The 16,995-nt window shown below is 39.0% G+C and overlaps 1 pseudogene; it reads left to right on the top strand.

Moving 5' to 3' along the window:
• The window catches only part of LOC109083026, a 73,724-nt pseudogene that overhangs the window by 29,494 nt on the left and 27,235 nt on the right, over positions 1-16,995 (top strand).

Below are 16,995 nucleotides of genomic sequence, written 5' to 3' on the forward strand. Positions count from 1 at the left end.
GCCAACAATTCACTAAAAATGTATTGGTCTTAGTATTCTTTGAAGTATTCTAATTTGTTGAGATGAATTGGTGGGTTTTTGTTCAATTTGAGCCAAAATCATCACAATTAAAAGAACCAAGGAGAAACTACTTCAGTCTGTGTGCATTGAATTTATTTAATACAATAAGTTGCACAATTTGAGTTGAATTACTGAAATAAATTAACTTTTCCATGGCAGAAGCAAGAACATCATTCAAACACAACATCAAAATCAAAAATCACATCAATTACGTAAAGTGTAAAGTCACATAAAGCAGAAGTATGAAGTTGATGCTAGCACACCATTCAGATCTCAGATCAGAGTTAACAAAGCCCTCAAACCCCTCATATTCTGTCAAACTAACTTGCCTAGAGTTAAATACAGATGTTTTGTACAGTCTTCCGACGCTTTTAGTGTCACCTAATTCTCTGCTCACCACACTCTAAGACTCACAGCTACATGAAACTAAGCTATAATGTAATTTAGCCCAGTGCTGTAATAGTCAGGGGCCTGAAATTGATTTACCACAGTGCTCAACCTCCCCTCCAGTTCATGATTTCCTGTGCAAAGCCACTTTTGTCCCGAGGCCATTTTACATAATATGAAAAAGGCATGATGTGCTGACTGTGGTCCCTTGCTTGCTTGGATCAGATGTTTTTACTTTTTACAAAAAATTGTAAATATGGCCCACAGACAGTAACAAGCCAGTCTTTATTCAACCTGTTATGTGACATGTTAAGTTTTGGTTGAAGGCTCCTACACATATTTGTTGAGCACGTGATAGAAACTTGTTGTGCGAATAGACTAGACATCTAATTACAAAATTTGAATGAATTTCTCTTTAATTATGTGTTTGTGTGCAGGTTCCAGGCTGTGCGTAAGAAGTTCATCACAGAGCTGAAGGAACTGAGGCTGAAGGAGCAAAGTCCTCATGTGGTGCAGAGCATCATCAGCCTCATCATGGGCATGAAGTTCTTCAGAGTCAAAATGTACCCCGTTGAGGACTTTGAAGCTTCTTTCCCCAGTTCATGCAGGTCGAGATACATGCAAACACAGACATGTACTGTACATGTAAAGGTTTCTGTCATCATTTACTCAACTGCATGCTGTTCCAAACCTGTAAGACTTTCATTCATCTTCAAAGTACATATGAAGATATTTAAATTTTTGACGCATTAAAAAGTTCATGAAGACATTGTAAAAGATATCCATATGAATTGGGCAGTTTAATCCAAGTCTTCTGATGAGACATGCTAAATTTATGATGAACAGATTAGGTAAAAATACTGATCAGCATACTTACATATAGCTTATCAAATATGGTCAGCAATAGCTCAAACATGCTTGACTTTCAATGAAGGGTCAGAAATTTAGTTTGATTATTCTGAGTTAAGCAAAGTTATCCACCTTTTTGAAAGGACAATTTGTTGAAAAAAATAAAGATATATAAATGATAAATAAATGCTGTTAATAATGTTTTCAACATTTTAGGCCCTATTTTGTTCCGTGTTGGTTGAATGTGCCACATCATCACTGTCAATACATTTTGAGTCTCGTCTACTATATTGTCGTTCAGACAGTACTTCTTTTGTTTTTATTTGCGAGCTCTCTGTAGTCATGCCTCATAAAACCTCTTGAGTAACAGTCTCAATGTGTTAGCCCTACCTTTGCCAGCAGGACTGTGTGGAGCAATTCCTTTACATTAGCCAGTTATAGGCAGTGAAGTCCTGCACTCAATATGTGCTTCACTTAGCAAGCACTGTAATCCAGAGATTTTTATTGAGCCAATAGCTGCAAAGCGATGCTGTATTTTATTGCAGACCTCATATTTCTAAAACTACCATGTGGGAGTGTGCACTCCTTACAAAAGTTTTAATAGTGGTGCATCCTTTTCAGTTACTAAAACTACATTTATGAGTTTCTCTGAAATGTTTATTGCGCAGATTTGCATGAATTAATTAAATGTTTTGTTTTGTGTGTCTCTGTCGGTGAAGCAGGAATGTGCTCAGTATTTCCTGGAGGTGAAGGACAAAGATATCAAACATGCACTGGCTGGCCTGTTTGTTGAGATCCTCATCCCTGTAGCTGCTGTAAGTACCGCAGAGCTCTCCATTTATTTAAATTAGATAATATCATTCTTATGAGCCAAATTTCACATGCATACTCCAGAAATTTAATGCATTCTGACTAAATTGTCACATTGCTTCATCAACTCTGATTTAAATTAGCGGTATTTCACAATATGGCAACACAGAACATTACACAACTTTCCATTAATTCAAATCAGAATATGTGCTATCTGTAAACACTCTCCAGTCCCTTTGTTTTTCCTTTTGCACCCATAACTGATTTTTAATGTCACAGACATTAAAGCATAATCAGTACTTCGAGAAGTTCATGCTGTGTTTAAACCCTAAAATCGAGCTGGTTGTGTGTCTGATGGAGTTGAATCAGAGCGACGATAGATCAAAAAAAAACTGCACCTGGTCTTTAAGCAAAATCATCCAACTCTACTCTCTTTTGTTTTACACCAATCACACACCGATCGCTCTTTGAAACAGTGTGTTTGTATCCAGATCATTTGACAGAGGCTCAGTGACTCTTCTGGAGAGTTCATGATGGTACATGTCTTGTCAAGTGGTTTGAGGTGGAGCTTGTGGAATGAGTTGCTACAGAAACACAATTGAAATGTATTTCATTTGGCATTGTCAAGATGAATAGCTCTGAGTGATTTGTGTGCTGTTGTGCTCCGAGCGGGTGTAGCTCAGCATGAGGATTCATATGTTTGTGCTTGTGTGCTTTTGGAAGGCGGTGAAGAATGAAGTGAATGTGCCCTGCCTGAAGAACTTCGTAGAGATGCTCTACCAGACAACCTTTGACCTCAGCTCAAGAAAGAAGCACTCACTGGTACAGTCCTTTTCTGCTTTGATACATACTTTCCCACAATCTCTGTAGCCTAGATCATTCTGCCACCCAGAAGGCTGACATTTTTTTGTGGAACACTAAAAGTTTAGCTGATTCTATCTGTGGCCCTTTTCCATGCAGTTGCAAAGCATTGAAGTTTTAAAAAGTACCATAAACTATCATGAAAGTGGGCCATAAGATTTTTGCATTTGTATTTCAAATCTTTTATTGTCTGCTTTGTCAGTAGTATTGAGTGGTAAATAGTTGTTATTCGCTGTAAATCTTTCCTAGCTCTCCTTGTCATGTGCATGAGAGAAGTTGCAATGTCCGATTTTTGAATCACCGTGTTCATTTTTTTCTTGTTTGATATATTTTCAGAGTTTTCTGTGTCTGTCTCTCTCCCCAGGCATTGTATCCATTGGTCACATGTCTGCTGTGTGTTAGTCAAAAGCAGTTCTTTCTCAATAACTGGCACATCTTCCTTCAGAACTGCCTTTCCCACCTAAAGGTAACGTTTTCTAACAGTGGAATGAATACAGATTGTTTACTTTAGCTTGGTGATATTCTTTGGGAGGGGGGGGGACACTAGAGCTGACAGTTTCACAGAGGTTGCACCATAGAAAATGCAGCTTACAAGTAGCTATAAAAAGTAGCTACAAATCCTACATTTCTGTCAAATGTGGTTTGGGCACTGCAAAAACCAAACAGAATAAAATGTGCTGTTGATGCATACAGATTCTGAAGCCTGGAGCCAGGTTTGGTGATTCAATATAAAAATTCATTCTGTTTGTGGGTTGGTTCACATACATAATATTGGAGAAAGGTGTGGTGTTATAGACAACTTCTGAAAAATGCCTCTTGCTTTTGTTGTTCAGTTAATTATACCTGTGTCATCCACTCTTTCTCAGTCATATCTCAAAACCGTGTGTGTCTTGTCCACGTTCTTTTTCATTGTCGCTGGTTCAAATACAAGGAAGTGATCATTTTTTGGTTTCCCTTTCCACAATGATTGAGTTTCCTTCCAATCTATGCAACTTCATCATGTGAATCTTCAGGATTGATCCGTGATGATTTGATTCAGTGGTGGTGATTTTATAAATGAGTAATCAAACTCTATGTAACTCTCTGCAGTACCGATTAAATCCTTTACTCACTTTCCGTTAATCTAGATCAGGAATGGATCAGAATTGGACTGTAGTGTGTGAATCTTATTCCAAATCCACTTTAGGCCACGTCTTACATTTCAGGATCAGAAAAGTTTTCCTCAGTGGTCTGTTAGCCAGTTGAGCCCAGGATTATGGGATTTGTAGTCTCAGTGGTGGATAATTCCTCTCCTAATTGATCCATGGGTCCCATTTACAGTTCTGCTCGTCTGTCTGCTCCCCGTCTGTTCTAACCCTGCTGTAGTTTGTCTTCCCTGGCCAACAGACTTTAGTCAGAGTGGAATCCTTGTTATATGTGGCGTCTAATCTGACTACATTCTTCACAATCCATCTCGCTTGTAATCAGCCATTTGCATGCACTAATCCCGCCTCCCATTTTTGTTTTTAATTTTACTTCGTTTTATTTTATTTCATTCCTGCTGTTTGTCTTCTCACTCATCAGAAACTCTTCATCTTCATCAGCACATCACCTATATGAAGTCAATTAACAAAAATGAGCTTCCTAGAAGCTTTTGTCTAATGGGACATTTTCATTCCTTAAGGAAGTATAGATAAATGTTGAAATGTGTTGATTCTGTAGGGAATCTAACACTGAAATATTAAATCCCATGCACCCTGCTCTTTGTTTTGCATGTTGTTGTAGCACAAAGCTTTGTTTTGTTTGTAAGTTTGTCTCTTGTTCTTTTTCTAACCTGCATGTCTTCCCCATCACCGTCACCCCCTGTCCTTTGTCATCTTTTTTTGTTTCCCCTGCACGTTTATTGGCTCCAGATGCCGTCAAACAACAGCATCCGTAAGCAGATTGAAACCCTGCAGGTGAGTTACCATGGTTACCCACAAGGGAGCTCAGAGGTCATGTAATTGACATGTTCCACATGGGCTTTTTGAGACTCCTGACTCTTTTGGCTGTCCATAGAGGAAACAATGCTAAATTAGCTTTATTACTTTCCTGCTGTCCTCAAGAATTCACACCCAGTATCAAGGAGTCATTGATGAAGATAGACTTTATCATTTCTGTGGTCACCATTTAGGGCATCAGGAATCTTTTATCTGAGGCAGCATTAAATCATGCAAAAACTAGCATGCTAAAAAAGTATTTTTATTACTATACATTTCCAAAAATATGTAGGTGAAAATATAGAATAAATTATTATTATTATTATTATTATTATTATTATTTTGTAAAATGTTAATTATTAAAGTGACTTTCTAGCCTAGTGATTTGATTTTATCCCGTAAGGGGACCAGATTCAACTCTTGGCCTAAATTTAAATATTGCAAGCAAATTTGTAGCAAAGTTTGACAGCAATGCACTTCTGGAAAGTTATGGAAATTATGGCTTTATAATTTGACCATCAGTTTGAATGTCCATGATGCTGCAGATCACAGTCTTTCTCTGTAGAAGTTGAAATGTACCTGCAGACTCATTAGGCCAGAGTGGAAAAATATATTGCTGATAATTCAATAAAGAAATGGCATCCTTGCTGATGGAAGACACTAAGGAGCTCACACTGTACTAGTGCTCCTATACTTACTCTATGTAGTTGATGTTCACAGCAAACCATGCAATCATGTCGCCCCTTATGGTGAGTGTTGATCATTACACCCTGCTTAATGCTCTTTACTGTAGTCTGATTAACATTGTGTGAGAGAGAGAAAGAGTTGCAGAAACAGTGAGAGAGACAACTGCTTAGTCTGTGACTCGATTTGAACGAGCCATGATGTGTTAATCACAGATTCATTAGCAGGGTTTTTATGAATCCCTCTTTCATCATCCATTGCTTCTGCTGAACAGCTGATTTATGAGTCATCTCTGTGCATCAATGCAGTTAAAGCAGAAATAACAGCTCTTATTGGCTTGTAAATGGAGCCCAGTGCGTCATATTCCTCCTTAGCTCGTCACGAGCAGCAGGTGAGCTATTGATCACCCATCATGATACAGATGAAGCAGCAGCTCTTTATGAATGAATCTAGCATATTTTCTGGGTTGTTTTTGGAGGTCATTTCGACTCACTTGGGGTTTTTTTAAGACCCTGTTTTCTGTAAAGCCACTTTAAAGCAATGTGTTTGTAAAAATCCACAAAAATTTTTTTTTTTTTTTAACAAAGATTTTTCACTGCCACTTGCCCTTTCACTGGCCCCACTGGTCTCACATAAATCAGCAATAAATACATCACCAGAGTTGCTTGTTGTTATTAAAGTCCACTACACCCTATAAAAATTACAGTTCCAAAGTTTCTAGTACAGTTTCTAGAGCTCATGTCATGAGTTCTTGTTGTCTGAGTGTTTTTTGTTTCTTTCTTTTTAGAACAAAGATCCCAAAATGTCTCGTGTAGCACTGGAGTCTCTTTACCGGCTGCTCTGGGTTTATATCATCAGGATCAAGTGTGAGAGCAACACAACCACACAGAGGTGGGACATAATCATACAGATTTACAAAAATTGCATACACTAGGAATACATTCACTCAATACTAACCCTATCCACAAACATACCATTATTTGAGAAGGTAAACCTCTCTAAGATGCATACAAATATATGCAAATTGTCAGATTCTTCTTGTTTATATGGGTATATAACATTTCACATTATCTCTTTTCCCTCACAGTCGTCTCCTCAGTATTGTAACAGCACTTTTCCCAAAGGGCTCTCGCAGCGTGGTGCCCAGGACACACCCCTCAACATCTTTGTTAAGATCATTCAGTTTATTGCTCAGGTAAAAAAAAAACAAACAAACAAAATAACTCAAAACATATTTAAGAATAGCTCAGGTTCACGTCCAGCCTTCATTTTTGTCCCAATCCCTATCCACTTTACCACCTACTCTCTATTATTTTATAATAAAGGTAAAATTATCAAAATGAACATTTGGGAGAGTGGTTTTGATTTATTCGCATTGGTTTTCATTGGTTTGTGGCATATTTGTTTTTTCCCTCTCTAAAGGAACGGCTGGACTTTGCCATGAAAGAGATCATCTATGACCTGCTGTGTGTTGGCAAGTCCCAAAAGACTTTCACCATTAATCCAGAGGTGTGTGAAGACATTCACATAATCTACCAGCCATTCAAATATTTGAAAGAAACTTATTGTGAAAGAAACTTAAAAAATATTGTGCATAGAAACTAATTATCTGTCTCTGATCTGTCTCTCTGTAAGAGGATGAATATTGGTCTGCGGGCCTTCCTGGTAATAGCTGACAGCTTACAACAGAAGGACGGCGAGCCGCCCATGCCCACTACAGGTGTCATCTTACCCTCAGGCAACACACTGCGAGTCAAAAAGATCTTCCTCAACACCACTCTCACAGACGAGGAAGCCAAGGTCATCGGTATGGACCCTTACAGTTCCCACACATCTCTCCAAAAAGAACATATTCCTAAGTTCAGCCTTTCCCAACCCTAAAGCATTTGGTTAATTTTAGTTAATTTTTAACATAATTGTGATTCCTGGAGCATGTGCTGTCCTCATTGAGCTTTCAACATAAACAAAGCTGGGACTTTCTGCCAAGTACTTTTTTGTGTTTTTAAGTAAGAAAATTGTGTAATTGTGGTCCCTTCCTTTTTAATTTTTATCTGTGTGGACAGTATACTTGAATTTGACTTTATATTTTTAATGGTTTGTTTTGCCTTTCCAGTGAAACACATTACATGCCCATTAGTTCAAATAGTGGTGTATTTATCTGGCCTCATTGTTTAGAGATCGAGGAAAATGCCTCTGTATGTAGTCTATTGTAACATTTTTCCCATTCTTGTACTAGATTTTGCGTGTGAGCTAAGCTGTTCTTTTTGTTTTGTGTGTGTTTTGTCTGTGTAGGTATGTCTCTGTATTACCCTCAGGTTAGGAAGGCCCTAGACAACATCCTGAGGCATCTGGATAAAGAGGTGGGACGATCCATGAGCATGACCAACGTTCAGATGTCCAACAAAGAGCCAGAGGACATGATCACGTTAGTTTCTTGAGATTTTATTTTCATAAATATGATATAAGACTTTTGAACTTTTAAAATGGTATGAAAATGGTGTGTTTATTTGGCTTTAGTTGTGTTTAATATATGTTTGTGTTCTGCTGTAGTGGGGAGCGTAAACCGAAGATTGATCTGTTCCGGACATGTGTAGCTGCTATTCCCAGACTAATCCCAGACGGCATGAGCAGACAGGATCTCATTGAGCTACTGGCCAAGTAATGACCTGTGACCCTCATGTCAACCCTCATTCCTCACCTCAAGAAAACTCCAGCCATTCTCCAATTCACTAGTTCTGTTGTTAGAGAACAGTTACATTTATTCCCTACTGACCATTCACTTCACTGGATTCGAATTTCATGATTTGATTCTGATTCAGAACCTGTCAAGTTGATTCAGTATTGATTGTTTTTTTTAATTTTTTCAGTTTAAATGTCAACAGGCCAGTTATCACATTTTAGTTATTACATATTTTCCTGCTACAGTGCATGATTGCTCTTGATTGCTACAGTGCATTGTGAGTTCAACATGGTCCGGGTTCACTTTTTCATGTTTGCATATTTCCAAAATGTTTAGTCTTTAAAGTTTTTTTTATATAAAGCTAATTGCCTGTAAAACCACAATTAGGAATGAGGATTTTCAACACAGAGTAACTCAAAGGTCTTCTCATACCAAGTGTTTACTTTAGGGGTATGAGTCAAACACAGTTATCACACTTATTCAGAAAAGTACCCATAGACTAATATGACTTGCTAATTTCCATGTATTCATGACTTCCTGTACATCAACCACAATCGGAGTCAGACTTCCTGTGAAGTCGTAATCACATGCAGTCAGAACTCGTATGTCACCTTTACCCACATGACCTCTCTGTGGTTCTGGTGACGCATGATGCTGTTATGAAGATGATGATGCATGGTATTTATTTATTGCATTCTGTAAACAATGACTCTTTCTTTTTCCCACCCGTCCAGACTGACCATCCATATGGATGAGGAGCTGCGTGGTCTGGCGTTCACCAGTCTGCAGGCTCTGATGGTGGACTTCCCAGACTGGAGAGAGGATGTGTTTGTCTGGTTTTGTGTATTTCATTGCGAGGGAGGTGACTGACATTCACCCCACGCTACTGGACAACGCTGTCAAGATGCTGCTGCAGCTCATCATACAGTGGAGACAGGCAGTACAGAGCAGCAGCCGCAGCCATGATTCACAGGTGCACACACGCAACATAACGTTTTTTCTAGAATATAATACAGTGGTTCTTAATCCTGGTCCTGCCCCTTATCTGACACACTCAGTCAGGTGTGCTAAATAAGGGAGACATGCAAAATGTGCAGAGGGGGGTCCCCAAGAGCAGGATTAAAAAACACTGTTATGATATGATGTAATATAATATAACATAACATAACATAACATAACACAACAACATAAATATACAGTACTAAGAAAATTTAGTTTTGTTAGTAAATAATTTTTTTTTAATTAATACTTTCTTTCAGCAAGCATGCATTATATTGATCAAAAGTGCCAGTAGTAAAGACTTTTATATATTAATAAATGCTGTACTTTTGAACTGATGATTTAAAAAAAAAAAAAAAAAAACTTGAAAAAAATATATTGCGGTTTTCACAGAATATTAAGCTGCACAACTGTTTTCAACATTGATAATAAGAAATGTTTCTTATTCACCAAATCGGCATGCTCGAATGATTTATGAATAATGACTGCTGAAAATTTCAGTTTTGCCATCACAGCAATATGTTACATTTTAAAACCTATTTAAATAGAATAGTTATCAAATAATTTTATTTATATATTTATTAAATTGTAATAATATTTCACAATATTAGCGTTTTTACTATATATATTAAAGAAGTCTTACCAACCCCAAACTTTTGAACGGTAGTGTATGTGTTTGATATTTTTATTGTAGTTTATCATACATTTTTAACTTGTATTTTAAAATGATTTTTAGAGCCCATCTCTCCCTCTGGAGCGATCTCCTCTCTGGACGGTTCTGCATGTGGTGGAGGGTCTGGCTCTGGTCGTGCTGTGCAGCAGCTGTCGACCAGCAACACGCAGACTCGCTGTCACTGTCCTCAAAGAAGTCCGATCACTGCACACGGCCCTCGGCATCGCTAAGGTAACCATCTGCTCTAAATGACTTCCTGTTATTCACCTACATGTGGTGACATTTTGTTTCCACTCCAAATTCATTGCTGTGCCTTGTTTCTCTCTCTCAGGGCTGATGAGGAGTTGGCTATAGACGTGATGGACAGATTGAGTGCTTCAGTCCTTGAGAGCTTTATTCACCTTACTGGGGCCGATCAGGTGAGGGAATGCAGAACATTATGTGTTTTTGGATGTTGCTATCCCCTCCAGACTGAAATGGTTAGAAATCTTCTGCCCCCAAACCCAAAAAGTAAAAATCAAACTATATCAGGGTTATCTTTTTTTTTTGTCCCTTTTCACTGTAGACGAATCTACTGTACTGTCCCAGTGGAATAGACCTTCAGACTCTGGCAGAGTGGAGCTCATCTCCCCCATCAGCCATCAGTTTGATGTGGTAAGCCCCTCCCACATCTGGGGTTTGCCCACGTGACTCAAGGGTCGGACCCCTGGGTCATCAGTCTGTCTAGTTACCTGCGGCAAGAACAAACCTGCCCAAGCACTGCCCCACTGCGCTGAGCTACGCCTGGGTCTTTGCCTCCACACGCCTTCAGCTGCTCTCGCCACAAGTCGACATCAAGTATGTGTTTACATTCAAATGTGTCTCTAGTAGTGTACAAAAAATGTTCTTAGTCTATATTTGCCATTGTTGTCAGATTATGTGACTTTCCTGTGTGACCTTTGACCTTGCAGCAGCCCGATCAATGCTAAGAAGGTGAACAGCATGAGCAGCAGCAGTGACTCATATGTGGGCCTTTGGAGGAACTACCTAATCCTCTGCTGCAGCTCTGCCACCTCTTCCACATCTTCATCCTCATCGGCCCCCGGCTCTGTCCGCTGCTCCCCACCTGAGACGGCTGGCATCCACCCCAGACAGCGGATATAGTTACGACTCAAAGGTCGAGGTCATAGCACCCTACCCTAGCTCTAGTGTCAGATGCAATAATTAGTATAGTTAAATGTGAAATTTTTGCACATTGCTTTGATTTTTGGGACAACCATATTTGAAATGGATTGAAAGTTTGTGTAGCATGTGTTTGTCTATTTGCATATCATTAGCATTCCGTTTTCTTTTGCCACCCCCATCCCCGTCCCCCTTTGTCCTTGTTCAAGCAATGTGGTTCCCATGGATGCGCTCTGAGAGCATGGACAGCACTGAGTCTCTCGTTCTGGGCTTGGCCGGACCAACCCTATTGCCTTCAGGTACGTCTTAAGATCACCTGACAAAGCTCAGAAAAAAAAGTAGAAACAAACGACAAAATATGCTTTTACATGTATAATACAAATGTTATTGTATTGTGTGTAATTGCATTTTAACCCCAGTGGTGTGTCTTACAGAGAGCTATTGGAGGAATTAAAACCCCATCATTAAGAGGCACTTGAGAGAAGGCCATAGGTGATTGAGACCACATTTTGACATTTGACTCCTGTCATGGAATCCATGCCTGTGAGGACTCATGGATAAATGTTCCACTAGACCATTCAAATGCAGCTTTTTGTCCATCTATTCATAATACAGATGCCGGTCTAAACAAATTATGGATCCTTGTGTTTTTTTTTTTTCTCTGCGAACATGAAGCGACGCCGGCGTCGTGACATTCTCAGAGTCCAGCTGGTCCGGATTTTTGAGCTGCTGGCCGATTCTGGAGTCAGCAGTCAGATGTAAGTCTCACACACTCACAACATGGACACTAACTGTTCAAAAGTTTGGGGTCAGTAAATATTAGTGCTGGTGAAGTGACGCGTTCTGAACCCGTTTTCCAACACAATTTTATCAGAATTTTTTGTTTTTTTTTTTCAACAAAAGTTCATTTACTCAAGCTTTCAACACAGTTTGTTGTGGCCATCTAGTGGTCATAAAAATGAATAACACCTCCCCGGAGTTCTGTTCCCATTACAGCCTGTTAGTTTCACATCCTGGTTCTACAACAGATTTTTTTTGTTTTATTTTTATTGTATATAAAAAACGGTCATTGTCAAAGTCATTCATTTGTGTTGTTGTACTGGAACTAAAATAAATGAAACATCAATTCATAAATAAAATCTGCGATCTGTTTATTTTAACTCTGTGCCTTAGTCCTGTTTATTTCATAGGCAAAGTTCATTTGAGCTAAATATTTAATTGCGATATTAAAAAAAAAACAAACAATGCTAACACATAAAGTGATATAACTTCAAGGAAACGGTTGAAGCAGTTGCGTGTTTTTCAGACGAACGACCGCTTCAAACCTCATAAATCACGTGCTTTTGGCAAAACGATCAAGCTCCGATCCAGTGCTTTGATGTGAAATCGGAGCTTCAAGTGTCATAACAATCACTAGTAAAAATGTATCTCAGTTCAAAAATATATCAATACAGCACAAATGTCTTCAACACTGATTTGTAATATAGAAATGTTGAGCAGGCAAATCAGCATATGAGAATGATTTCTGAAGGATCATGCGACCCTGAAGACTGGAATAATCCCCCCCGCTGCTGAAAATTCAGCTTTCCCATTACAGGAATAAATTACAATTTAAAATATATTAAAATATAAAACGTTTTATTTTAAACTGTGAAAATATTTCACAAATGACAAATTTATTTTGGGTCAATTAAATGTAGCCTTGGGGTGAGCATAAGAGAAGTACTCCACCACTCGATTTGTTTATTTGATTTAATTTTTGTCCACCAGTGCTCACAGCCCAACTGTTTTGTTTTGTTTTTTCTTGAAGTCATGAACACTTCCATTGCATTTCAGATGTAGTATTATGTTTAACAGTATGTCTATTATGATATTAAGATTTTAAGTATATTTGGAAAAAAAATATCTAAACTCCTGTTGCCAAGGCTAATTTCATAGCTAGCAACTTAGGTATCCTAACAAGTAACATGTTTATATGTATTGTCTTTGCAGTGCAAGTGGTGGTCTGGACGGGGAGTCTCACTCTCTGAACGCGCACTCTTGCTGGAATACGTGGATCTCACCCACACAGCTTCTGGAGGCTGACGAACGACAAAGATTCAGACACACTGAGAGACATCCTGCTCTCACTTCAGTGCCCTAGTGGCCAACATCATACAGAATGTACCAGGTACAAATGCAACAGTGCCTTTTCCCCAGAACTCATAGTGTTAAAGTGCCCCCCCTATTATGCCATTTTTAAGGTTCCTAATATTGTTTGGGGAGTCTCCTACAATAGCTGTTCAAAACAAAATGCAAAGGGATTTGAATTACTGACAACTTGTTTACGCTGTTCAGAGTCGATTCGTTCTTTTTTGAGACAATAACTATTTATCGTGCACTTGAGGGCTTTACAGCTTTGCAGATCATTCACATACAGCTACATTAGACAATGTATGAACGCCAATATTTGAAATGGCATAATAGGTACACTTTTAATAGCCGTTAATTTCACTAATCTGTAAATTCATAATCTGTTATTTAACTTCAACTGATCTCATGATTGTCTTTCTGCAGTGCATCAGAGTGTGCAGGAGGAGTATATTCCCTCAGCAGTCACTTTAGCGACATAGTTTGTTCATGCTCTTCAGTCATTGGGCTGGACCCTTCATCATCATGTTCACACCACTGGACCGATACACGCGACCGCAACATTGCAGATCAACATACACCAGTACTGTGCACTGAAGGGTAACCGTCTCACAAAACACACATTTGCATCTGCCACACAAGAATTCAGTATCACTATCATAGAGTGAATGTGGAATATGATTCGTGTCTGCAACAGGCCAGGTCTGCGGTGCTGTGTTGTGGGTCCGGTGGCTGATAATGTTTGGCCTGTCCTCTGATGGGTATCTGTATAAGTGGCTGGACATATTCTAGACTCTCAAGACCGCAAGGTAAATGCATTTTACTCATGTGCCCATGTTAGCATTACTAATCATGAACTTTTTTTTATGAACTGTCACATGCATGCTGTTTGTGCTCAGGTGCATCAGTTTGGGTTGTGAGGCAGTGATGTTGTTATTGGAGCGGAACCCAGACCAGAGCAATCTTATGTTCTGGGCGGTGGATCGCTGCTACCTGGCCCTTCACAGCAGAAGTCGCTGCAGGCTGCTTCAGAGCCATCGCCAATGTCTTTCACAACAGGTATGTACCTACGACACTTTCTTTGTGGTAAATGTGACTGAATTTGTGTCGATAATTCAGGTAAAATGAATATTGTGTGTTTGTTGTCTTTTGCAGGGATTACCAATTTCTGACCACCGTTGGTTTCTGCTGAATTCTATTTACTCCTGTTTGACAAGCTGCAGACTCTTCCAGAGACACTATTTAGGTCGCGCATGCAGCTACTGCAGTGCTCAGTAAGAGATTCTTAAGCTTTTTCTGTCTTGAGAGAACACCAAGAGGTGGACAGTTTGAGTAATAAAATCGTATTGAGGATCATTTTACGATATATAACCTCCATAAATACTCATCATAATTTTGTTTACCAGTTAAGCATAGCTATTACTACTAAAGTAGTATATTTCTTTCTGGTCTACTTTGTATGCTCATTTGTATAATTTTATAATTATTATTAAGTCTAGTCACCTTTATTATTTTTATAGCACTTTATACAATACAGATTGTGCCAAAGCAGCTTTGCCAACAAAAATCAATTCTGCTGCAAAGTGGCTCTAAAAAGAAGACAATAGTAAATAGTCAATTTTCAGTTACAGTCCTTTCATCGTTGATTCACGTGATTCATTAACTAAAAACATCAAGCTTCATCAGTCTTTGTTGATTATTATTGCCAAATATTAAGTGTCCCCAACTAAGTCAAAAAAGCGACAATGGCAAGAAACCCTAACTCCATTGGTGAAAGAAAGGAGAAAAAAACTTGGGAGAAACCAAGCATTCTCTCCTCTGGCCAGTGCGAACCAACGTTATCTATTATTTATTGTCTTGTAATGGAGTTACCACTATTGAATGGTTTCCACTAAAACCCAACTGTGTGAAATTGCTATGCCTGAGATAAAATTAACTGTCAGCACTCTGACTCTTTTTTTTTTTAACTTAAAAAAAAAAAAAAAATATTATATATATATATTTCTTAGACATGATTTTCGGGTTGAAATCATGTCTTAACCCTGCGCACAAGCATAGCAAACGGAGGAGTTACTTACACAATAATATAGTCACCAAATATTATTTAAGAGAAAAATTTGCGGAAAAATAAGATTTGTTTCCCAAAAAATCATTCAGCCTTAAGTCAGTAGTCATGTTTTTATTTTGACCAACCTGTCTAAATTAACAGTAAATATTTAATTTGGTTGTTCATGCATATATCCTCCTGAATTCCATCATTAACTGATAAGGCCCATGTTTCCCTCATCACCTACCTGTGCTGTCAGAACACACTTCAGGGTTTAAATTGGGGGGAAATTAACGTGGTGAGTGACGCACCCCCTAACCAACAGTCTGTACCAAATCGATAAGTTTTATGCATGTAGTTTATATAATAGATACGACTGGAGCCCACGACTGTTTTCCGTTACGCCCATAAGACTGGAGATCCAGCGTACATGACGGGGTCTTGACTCCAGCCTCTCACCCTCCCTCACCTGTACTCAGTGTCCTACCTAACCAGCTCAGTGAAGAACTGGCACGGACCTACCCGAACTCACCCTTCCTATCCTTCTCAGGTACATAACAACAACCTGCATAAATATAATGCTTAGTAAATCTAACATTTGGTAATAACTTTTCCCTCCTGCATAAACACTGTTTTTGTAATGAGATTGGTGGTGTTGTTTTACTCAGAGTTGAGCTCAGAGAATCCATACAGCGCACCCTGGTGGCCCGGCAGGTGGATTCTGCATTATCTCCCTACCACTGGTGAACAATTCTGAGCTTGTAGGACTTCAAGCCTGTCACACTCAACGTCAAGAGGAACCTCCGTCGCATTGGTAGGAAGGTAGAGGGTACGCCCAATGAGAGAGAGATGATTGATGGTGCGACAGCCTGTCGCTGGCTAAGAGGAGAGGGGCTGGGGGTTCACCACATGCCACTAACCCATGATCCTCAACAACCTCATGGTTCTCTGACTGCAAGGTAACACAACCATGCCTACATTGTCCGACTATGTGCAGACTATGGAACAGGTTCTATAAATATATAATATTTTAAATATATGTGTCCTATATGCATACAATTTGTCTTTCATTTTTTCATCTTAGTTTTATTTTGAGTTTTATATACAATATATTGTTTTAACACATTCATCCAATAATTATAACCCTATTTTTCAAGGTGATCATTGCATGAATGTTCACTATGGTCTGATTTTAACAGTATGGTGGCTGATTTGCATGGTCAGAGATTTGAGAACGTCTGGACCCACGTTAGCTGACAGCTGGCCAAAAAACCTAAAGATCACCTGCACTTCCTTATCGGCATGTCTGGGAGTCAACAGTGAACACAAGTCCTCCTGCCTTATGTGAGTGAAACCCTGTCCTGGCCAGATACTCAAAAATCCTTGAGCAGAGGGGCTGAACTTGAGACTTCGGCCATGTATCTTAGGGTGTGTTCACACTCTGTCATGTTTGGGTTTTTGATTTAAAACGAACTCAGGTTGCGGCGATTGCTCTGTTTAATGCGGTTCGTTTTGGAGTAAGTGTGAACTCTGCCATCCGAACCCTGGTGCACAACCTAACAAGCGTACCGAGGCCACTACAAAGATGTTCTCGGTCCGGTTTCCAAACAAACTCTGGTGGCGGTTTTCGAATTAAATATGAACGCAACAATGGACCAAATACTTGTAAACAAAAAACCAAAAACAGAAAGTAATG

The sequence above is a fragment of the Cyprinus carpio genome, unplaced genomic scaffold (genome assembly GCF_018340385.1).
Source record: "Cyprinus carpio isolate SPL01 unplaced genomic scaffold, ASM1834038v1 S000006753, whole genome shotgun sequence".
NCBI classification, from domain to species: domain Eukaryota; kingdom Metazoa; phylum Chordata; class Actinopteri; order Cypriniformes; family Cyprinidae; genus Cyprinus; species Cyprinus carpio.